Raw genomic sequence first — 9,724 nt, forward strand, 5'->3', positions numbered from 1 at the left:
CTTCCTTCCTTCCTTCCTTCCTTCCTTCCTTCCTTCCTTCCTTCCTTTCTTTTTGGGACAAGGTTTCTCTGTCCTGGAACTTGCTCTGTAAACTAGTCTGGTCTTGAACTCACAGAGATTTGCCTGCCTCTGCCTCTGCCTCCTTGAGTGCTGGAATAAAGGACGTGTACCACCACCACGGGACTTTCTTTCATGAATTTTTTAAATATCTATTTTTGTTTATCTGTTTATGTGAGTTTATATGCACCATGTTCATGTAAGAGCCTATGGCGGCCAGAAGAGGGCTTCAGCTCTCTTAAAAGTGGAGTTACAGGTGGCTGAGAGCCCTCAAGTGGATGCTAGGAACTGAACCAGGATCCTCCACAAGAACAGTGAGTGCTCTCAACTGCTGAGCCATCTCTCCAGCCCCCAAGGCCTCTGTGTGAACACAAGAAAACCTCTTAAAATGAAGAGTGCCTATCAAGGTAAAGAGTATAATCTAAGATCAGGCTACTTACTATAAGCTGAAGGCCTGGGGCTTTCTATTTTGATACTTGGTGGAAAAGAGACATGATGCTTTCCAATTTAAATGGGTCTTATAGAAAATGACGCAGCCAGAAAAAAAGATCTAAGAAATTTCAGTGTACACATTTGATCAAACATGTGGAAGGAGAGAGTTTCAGTGGGGCTATGGTGTCCCCAAAGGGGAGGGAGCTGGGGAGGGGAAGGCAGAAAACAACTGTTTCTTAGGGTTTCTTTCAAAACAAAAGCACTGTCTAATCCCTTAGCATTATCCCTCAAACCTGGCTTTGGGACTAAACTTATGTAGGACCCTGTAAGAACATACCACCACAACACTTGGGGTGAAGTGTACTGATAATGCCTTGTCAGGGTTGTCTAAGGGCTTTGTACTGATGGCTCCCTACTAGTCCCTTTGTTCTGAGAAGGCAGGGACTAAGCTCTAACAGTAATCACACAATGAACATTTTAATACTGTGCTGATAAAAACTTTACACCAAAGCACAAAGCTAAAATTTGGCCTCAAGAAAAATACACTGTGTGTATAGCACTGCTTACTGGTACACACACTCCTAAGGTCCAAAACTAGGTGAACACTGCCCTTTGCTTATTTACAGTCTGCTTCTCTTTAATCAATTACCCTCTGAGCCCCTGCTCAGGACCTCATGCATTCCCCACAGCACAGGCTCTCAACTTCTCATCACTCCCAACTCCATCCCAGCCCTCTCCTGGGCTTAAAGGTTCTGACTTTCCAGCTGCTTTCAACACAAGCAATTCCAGCTTAGTTTTCCTGAACCAAAATTTCCCTTCTGCTCAGTGTGGTGGCTCACACCTGCTATCCCAGCACTTGGGGTGCAGATGAAGGAGTACTGTTGTTAGTTTGAGGCCAGACTGGGCTATGTAGTAAGTTCCAGGCCAGCCTGACCTACAAAGTGAGTTTGCTTAAAGTGGCTTAAAGGTAGGCTTCGCTGTCACACGTCCCTGCCTTCAAACCCTAGGGAGACAGGGTTTTTCCCCAGGGCTTTGTGTTCCCCTTACATTTCCACAACGGTAAAATGGCAGTGGCACTGCTCTCTGCAGACTTGTCACAATGACTAAATCAAGTGGTGCATTAATTTCCTTAGCTCAATGCCAGGCATATAATTTCTGCTTGTAGTACAACAGTCCCTTTTATTATTCTCTGCCCCAGGTAGCTCAATTCTATTATTCCACCCCTGAGCTGGAGAATTCAAAGCCATCTTGGAGTTAGGACTGTTCCCATGCTCCCTTATCCAAGTAGTCCCTATGTTGTGTCTACTGTACTTTTAAAACTGCCAAGCCTTGGGCCAACAAAATGCTTTAGCAGGTAAAGGTGCTTGCCCTCAAGCTTGATGGCCTGAGTTCAATTCATGGAATCCACATGGTGGAAGGAGAGAACCAAATTATATAAGCTGTCCTCTGACTCACACGGATACCATTGCCACCTCTTCCTGTCCCCAACACACACTCAGGCCCTACTCTTTGCCAATATGTTAGTATTTCCTTATTCCAGGTTTGCTATAGTTTAGCCCAGACACGAAGGGACAGCAACACAACCTTTACTTTTGTGTGTATCTGTGGACAGGCTAGAGGTTGACACTGGGTATCCTCCTCAATCCTTCTCCCCTGCTATTATCATTTTTTTCTAAGATATTAAATTTTCATCAAAACTGAACCTTACCAACTGGGTTAGATTGGCTGGCCAGAAAGTCCCAGGGATCCTTCTGTCTGCAGCTCCTCAGCCCTGGGATTACAGATGCATGCCAGCACATCTGATTTTTTTTAACATGGGTGTAAAGGATCTGAACACAGGTCCCATGCTTGCACAGCAAGCACTTTACTGAGACACCTCTCCAGTCCCCAAAGTCATCTTTTCTAAAACCATAGAGATTATGTCACCCCTCTACCTAAAAACTGTCCTTTTCCATACATAAAGTCCATACCCATACTTCCTGAGAGGGAGTGGACAGTGATGGACATTAACTCTGTGTGTTTGTCAGGATCTTAGGACTTATTGTACTTTTAGTACAATGTCAATGAAGTAAATATAAGTATCTTGTCTTGCAATAACTAGCCACGAACAGAAACCCAGTAACTTGCTTAGGTAGTAAGACACTGGTTTGACTTTGCCCTTACATCTACCAGTATAGTGAATTTGTATCTCTTTTGGAACTATAAACTCTAAAATCAAGGAACACAATAAAAATCTCATAGAAGGCAAAGGAGAACTGACCTCTTAGCAAGGATAAACACAGCTGGCATTTCCTTTAGCAATGAAAAGAATGCCGCTTCTTTGCTCATAGCAAGCAGATACAGCATCTTAGTGCTAGGCTAAAGGAATGTGGTATCTTTAAACACTAGATACAATGAGATCTTACACTGAGAGATGGGAGAAAGCAATGGGAAGCTGAGGTCAACTAAGAGGAACAGCAGGCTGGCCTCTCCTACCTTACGTTGAGTGTGGAAAATGCAGAGAGAATTACCCTCACCATTTATATTATTCTGTTTGTTTTATTCTCTTTTCTTTCTTCCTTCCTTCCTTTCTTCCTTTTTCTTCTTTCTTTCTTCCTTCCTTCCTTCCTTCTCTTTCTTCCTTCTTTCTTTCCTTCCTTCCTTCCTTCCTTTCTTTCTTTCTTTCTTTCTTCCTTCTCTTTCTTTCTTTTGCTGGTAAGTACAAATTGATTCTGCATATAGCAACCAGGATCAGGACATAGCCCAGGGTAGTTAAACTACAGTTATAAATTATACTTACAATTTACCTGTACAGTTAGAGGGATATAAAACAGTAGCCGCCTATATTTGCACCACTGACCAACAATGCTGCACCTAAATAATAAGACTGATACATCTCCTCTCCTTATTGTTATTATTTAAAATTTTTTGTTATTACTTTTTATTTTTTATGTGCTTTGGTATTTTACTTGAATATATGTCTGCTTGAGGATGTCAGATTCTCCTGAAATTGGAGTTACAGACAGTTATGAGCTGCTGTGTGGGTGCTGGGATTGTAACAGGCTCCTCTGGAAGAACAGCTAGTGCTCTTAACCTCTGAGCCATTTTCCCAGTCCCTAATTATATTATATCTAACAGCTCAGCTCCTTCAGTGGTCTCATGAATTTCAAATTAGTAGAGTATGAATTAAGATTGTGTGGTAGGACTTTATTTTGTCCTGCAAAATTAGTTGATTTATTTCACTAAACCTTCTGCTTGTCTTCACATTCTACCTTGAGGTTTGGTCTTGAACAGGTAACTTGACTTTGGGGGTGTCCATTCGGCTCAGAACCACATCTTGTAGAACAAAGGGTGTGCCGGTTCCCTGAGGCTGCTGTGACTTACTGTTCAAGAGCAGGTTCACAGGTCACTGCAGCTGCTTGGAGAGCCACCTCATTTTCCGGTCTGGCATAGCCAGGAACAGAAACGGAATTTTTCAGATTTTAGCTTTTGCATTTGCCCTTAACAAGCACTCAGCAATGTGGGGTCTTTAAAAGTGGGAAGGGAAGCTGTAGCTTGGACTGTGTACCTGCTTGGTGCTCCAAGGAAAAGCACCGGGGGGTGGGGTGAACATGGTGAGCTTGGATTCTTCAGTCCAGTTCTTCTAGAAGCAAACATACCAAAATTGTTCCCCAGTCCCTGAACAAGGTACTCACAGAGGCCACGTGCAGTCCAAAAATTAATCTTGCCATTCCCAATCTTGTCAAGTGTATCCTTCTACCAAGCTGCGATTCAGAATCATAGAGCCCTCTATTCACCCACTGCTTTTTCAAGCTTCTCTCTCTTGCCTCCTTGGAGACCGTGTCATCTGCTTTACACCAAGGCTTTATTTTCTTATTTGGATTAAAGCAGAAAGCCTAGGTCAAACCTTAACACAGTGCCTGGTATATTCTATGAGCTCAATAATCACTAGAAGTTATTTTCATTCTGCCCTCATTTTTGCTTACAATGGCTTGATAGGGCTTGTGCCATCTGGACCCTGTAAGCTCTGTTCTTGTGTCTTTTCCTGTCTCTCTCTCTCTTTCCAAGAGACTTCATTGCCACTCATGAAATATGCCAGGCTGACACCCACACCACAGCTTAGACTTTGTGTGGACTGATTTCTGAGTTTATCCCAGGTGCTGAGAACAGTGTCTGCACACAGCAGACTGGCAATGGACAGGAAAGGAATGCACTGGCTTTAGTGATAAACTAGCATCTGCAGAAAATGGAGCCATAGACTGCAAAGGTTCTTGTATATGTCTTAGTTTCAAGTGGAAGAAACTGTCCCTGAACAGCTAACAAACTGTGAGTAATCCCACCAGGAGTGAATAAGTTCATTCAGTGTCAGACTCCAACTCCATGTCTACAGGGCAGTATGGTACAGTAAGGAGCTTATCTTGAGAAGAAAGCCAAATATAAAGTGGTTAGTCTGCTAAAGGGCACTGAGATGGACACCAGGAGCCACTGGCCAGATGGCATTAATTCTGACACTGGGGACAAGGTTTACTGCAGCTGGTGACATGGGCTTCCCTTAAAGGTGATGCACCATGGGTCCCCTTTTTAGCGGCCCTAACTGCTGAGGGTCTAGCTTGTTCCTACCCAATCCTGCCAAGTAACAGTGGAGGAGAGTAGGTGACATAAACCAGGGGCAAAAAGGCAAGTCCTAAATAACCTTACTCCTTTGAAATTATACAAGCCTAGCTAATCATTCTAAGACAAGAAATGATTTTTTATTTGTCTGTTTTCTCTTTTTCAAGACAGGGTTTCTCTGTGTAGCCTTGACTGTCTTGGAACTCACTCTGTAGACCAGGCTGGCATCGGACTCACTAAGATCTTCCTGCCTCTGCCTCTGAAGTGCTGGGATTAAAAGGGTGTGCCACCGTACCAGGCAAAGAAATGACTTCTTAAAATATTCAAATAATGTTAAGATCTGAAGTCAGTAGGTTATATAAGACTGATGCTAGCAGGTTATATAAGATTTACTTAGAGCTGAGGTGGCACTGGTTAGGCAGTATGTTTACAAAACTGCCCATGAGTGACCAGCTGGTTCTTCCATCCCCTCTCCATCACGGTAACCTTCAGGACTCACTGTAGCTATCCCTCCTTCAGGAAGCTTTGTAGCTCATCCTTACTCCTTCCCCTCTTCCACTCCTGGCTGAATCTAGGGGCCTTCTTGTCTACCCACATTTTACTCCACCACTAACATGGTGGTTAGAGTTCAGAGTTGCTGAACTCTCTTGCCTTCCTTTCCCATGCACTAAAGTGTGGGGCAGTGTCCTTTGCATCCCAGTTTCTTGTAAGACGTGCTCAATAAATGACTATTGGTCGGAACAGTGTCATACTGCTGAGACAGCACAGCCTCTCAGGTCACTAATCTGCCTTGTCATCTTTGATTTGGCTTAGCCTGAGATCCAGATGGCATGGTCCTGAAGTAAGCCAGTCCCAGCAAAAGAAAGCTAAAATCATATGGTCGGAGCAAAAGTTCTCAAGTTATGTGACATTTCCTTAAATGAATGCTTGCTTAACGAATCAAAACTCCTTCAGTCTCAATACAGGAATTAACTCAAACTCCCATTAAATAAAAGCACTGCAGGAATAACTGTTTTCTTGGGGAAGCACCTTTCACGTTAAGAAAAGAGGTGTGCTGACTAGTGCCTCCTCCTCTCTGAGTAAGAAACTTGGTAATGAGAAGCCTGTATCAACCAGAATATTTAAGTGCTCTTGAGCTCCAGTGTTCGCAGACCTAAAAATGTAAAATGTTTGTAGCTGACACTCTAAGTGTTTTAAAGGTTTATTTTCAAGACAGTTCAGTGGGTCACAGAAGAGGAGCTACCAAATAGAGGGAAATAACACATTCCTTTTCAGTTGTATCAGCTATTCGTAAAATATGTTACCTTTCAGCAGTGAGTTGGGGTGAGGGCAGCAGCTTGTGTGTCCTAGAATTGACTGTTAAAGGTTATGAGGCTGGCTCTTCACCACCGTCCTGTCCTTAGTCCAGGGTGACTAACACTGAACTGAGGTGTATAGTCAACAAGAAGAGTCATTTAAAAAGCCACTCCTCTTATTCTGAAGTGATGCTGAAACGGATCTCAAATTGGTCACAAGAGATTACATACCAGCTCTCCGGGTGGGGCCTAAACTGTTTTAGGAGAAAACAAACAAACAAACAAAAACCAAAAAAGAAACCCACAAATGAGTTAGGTAGAGTCACCATTAAGAATCCTTGGTCATGCTTGATAGTATTCCATTTAATACATTTGAAAGAAATAATACATTTATTTTAAATTATGTGTATGTCTCTCTGTGTGGATATGCACATGAGTACAGGTGGCCATGAAAGCTAGAAGGTGACACTTGATCTTCTATGCTGGGGTTTCAGGCGGTTGTGAGTGGACTGACAGAACCTCTGTAAGAACAATGTTTGCTCTTAACCACTGAGCCATCTCTCCAGGCCCTCCATTTAATTCTTCAAAGAGCCTTGCCCATGTTTATGGTGAGGAGAGTGCTGTGAGGGCAGTTTAGCTCCAGTACTACCTGGCTATTGAAGTGCAGCACCAGAGCTGGAAGCCTGGGCTGTGGCCCCTCTCAGAAGCCAGGCCTCAGCCAGCACACTTGATTCCAACTGCTGGCTCCACACGCAAAGGGCTCAGGCTTAGAGCAGCTCCCTTAATCTCACCTCAGGTTTCTTCCTGCCTGTGAAATGGGCATATTAACAGGGCACCCTAAGAGGGCTGAGGTAAGGGCAAGGGAACTTATAAAGGTGTTTGCAACAGTGGCTGGCATCCAGTCAGCATTATTTTTGCAATTACCTGACTTCAAAGCCCAGGTTGCTTCCTCCACATCAAGGGTTAATATTACAAAGCATACATATTCATATTCTGATACATTGCATAATTGCTTTATTTTTTGAAAGCAACCAGCAAAAGTTTTTTAACTAAAGTATCCCACCCTAGTCTTCACTGTATTCTAGAAGGAACAGTTTCAAAAACAAGACTCAATGAACATAAAATTTCCCTAAACTCAGAAAAAAATAATTTCTTCTAGAAAACAGAATGAGCTGCTTGTCTCAAGGAGTGTTCTACCAAAGGGGGTCACTTAGAGAACAGATTAAGTAATTGCTTCTTCGTGTGTGTGCTTGGGGAAGAGTGGGTGAGAGAAGGTCCAGGGACAGTGCTGACTCTTAAGAGCTCCAGTCTAGACAGGCATCTTATAGGAATGCAGCATTAGTTACAGCATACGCAGACACTCACCTTAATTGAAAAGCACACAAGTTGAAAAGAAGCAAGAGGCTATGAACAATGTGTATGTGTGAGGTGGATTAGTTCACTGACTTTCAGAACTTTTAGTAGTCCAGCAATGTGCTAACAATTTCGTTGAGCAAGTGACTGTGGATAACAATGTTTGTGGTGAGAAAGGAAAAAAGTACAAGTGACATTCCTTTTTTTTATTCCAATTTTGTAATAGAAAAAAACAAACAAAATTTCAAATCCATTTTTGTTCCACAGAAGCACATTTGATTATTTTCTTACAGGAACAAATGAATCTGCCTTTCCCCAGCCATCATTCATTCCCTCCTGTTTAAGAGCAAGAAGGTGAGGAAAAGAAGCTTGAAGCTTTCTGTAAAAATTGCCACAGCAAAACTCAAAGCCAAACAAAAATAAGCTCCACCATACCCAAACACATTAGCTAGCTTCCCAATGTGGGTGCTCACATTATACAGCCTTCTATAGTCTCTCTTCATCTCCTATACCTCCTCCCCTCTAGCCTAGGGTATAAGGAGTGGGGATATTCACCAATTATGTCAGGTCACAGACAGTTACGTGCTGAGCTAAAGGAGAAAACTGGATATGGCAAGCACTAATTTTTCACCACACCTCACTTGAAGGACGACCATGTCACCTCAGGGGGCTATGGAAAAAAAATGTACCTGGAGCCCATGCTTGGCTATTTATATTACCTTAGTGCATAGTGAGGTCCAGTAAGCACTTGCCATCCTTTATTTTTTATTACTCAAGAGCTCATCATTTAAAAAGTCAGAACTAAACTACAATTGCTACTAACATGGCAATGAATATTATCTAGCTCCCCTGTGAGTTCTGGAGGCACACGGTTCAGGGTTATTCGGTGGTTCAGGCTCTTTAGTGCTTGCTTCAACCAGAGCAGTATTTCAATTAACAAAACAGTGTCAACAGGGAATTCACTAAGGCTTACTACAGCTTCTTAAGTGTGTAAAGTAGTTGCCTCCCTTTACCTTAGAGGTGGCAGAATTCAAGTTCTGCCAACCGATCTAGTTATTCTCCAACTACTCCCCAGCTGAGCCACAAGGCCACATTAAGTTCAGGAAAAGAAAAGGCAGAGGTAGACAGTATGAAGGAACTATCTTCTCTTTCTTTCTCTTTTCCTTTGTCCCCTGCAGGCCTTCTGCAAACAGTGCCAGATGCAGTCAGGAATGCATAGCACACAGGAAGCTTAGCTCTGGGTGAGGCTCTCTATGTGCAAGAGAGGAGGGTCAGTCTCCCATTAAGCCCTCTGTCATGGGGGAGCTTTCTGGGGCATCCTGAGACTCCAGAGAAAGCATCTTCAGAATTTGGTTCGCTATTCTTTTTCTCTTCCAACAGCCCTCTTCTCACTTTGGACATATCTAGGCTGGTGAAACTCATACACTTCCAAGCTGCACATTGTGTTCTTTCCTTGACAGAAACAATGATAACCAGACTAAAAACTTCAAAGCGTGAACAGAGAAAAGGTGCAACTGGTGTAGAAAACATCTGAGAAATGGACAGAGGCAAGAGCTGAAAATGGCAGTGCTTTTACTGGAAACAAAGGTCATGGAGGCACACAAGTTAGAGAAGGATTCTTTCCTCCCCTGTAGTCAGATCTGATGTCATCACAGCAGCATGACACTCCAGAAAGCCCAACCTATTTTAAGTAGTTTCAGGTGACAGATTATTGGCCCACACTGAGACAAAGTGGCAGAGAAAAGGTTCCCTGTGCTATAAACCACCTTTAATCTCAACTGATAAAGCCAGAAGAGACATACATTTCCATTTTCAAGTGTTTACCTAGTGACACCACACTGTGGATTTAACCAAAGTGCTGTCTGAATTACCCAGTAAATGTCACATAATAGCACTTGAGTAGCTCAGATAAAGAACACTGCAAATGAATTTATACTGAAAAGAAAAGAAAAGAGAAGAGAAGAGAAGAGAAGAGAAGAGAAGAGAAGAGAAGAGAA

General features: G+C 42.8%; 1 protein-coding gene across 3 annotated transcripts in view; it reads right to left on the reverse strand.

Moving 5' to 3' along the window:
• Nsmce2 (NSE2 (MMS21) homolog, SMC5-SMC6 complex SUMO ligase) overlaps positions 1 to 9,724 on the reverse strand; it is a 219,189-nt gene that overhangs the window by 52,918 nt on the left and 156,547 nt on the right. The gene's annotated exons all lie outside the window — the stretch shown is intronic.

This window comes from Psammomys obesus, unplaced genomic scaffold (genome assembly GCF_907164565.1).
Source record: "Psammomys obesus unplaced genomic scaffold, mPsaObe1.curated_primary_1811, whole genome shotgun sequence".
Taxonomy (NCBI): Eukaryota; Metazoa; Chordata; class Mammalia; order Rodentia; family Muridae; genus Psammomys; species Psammomys obesus.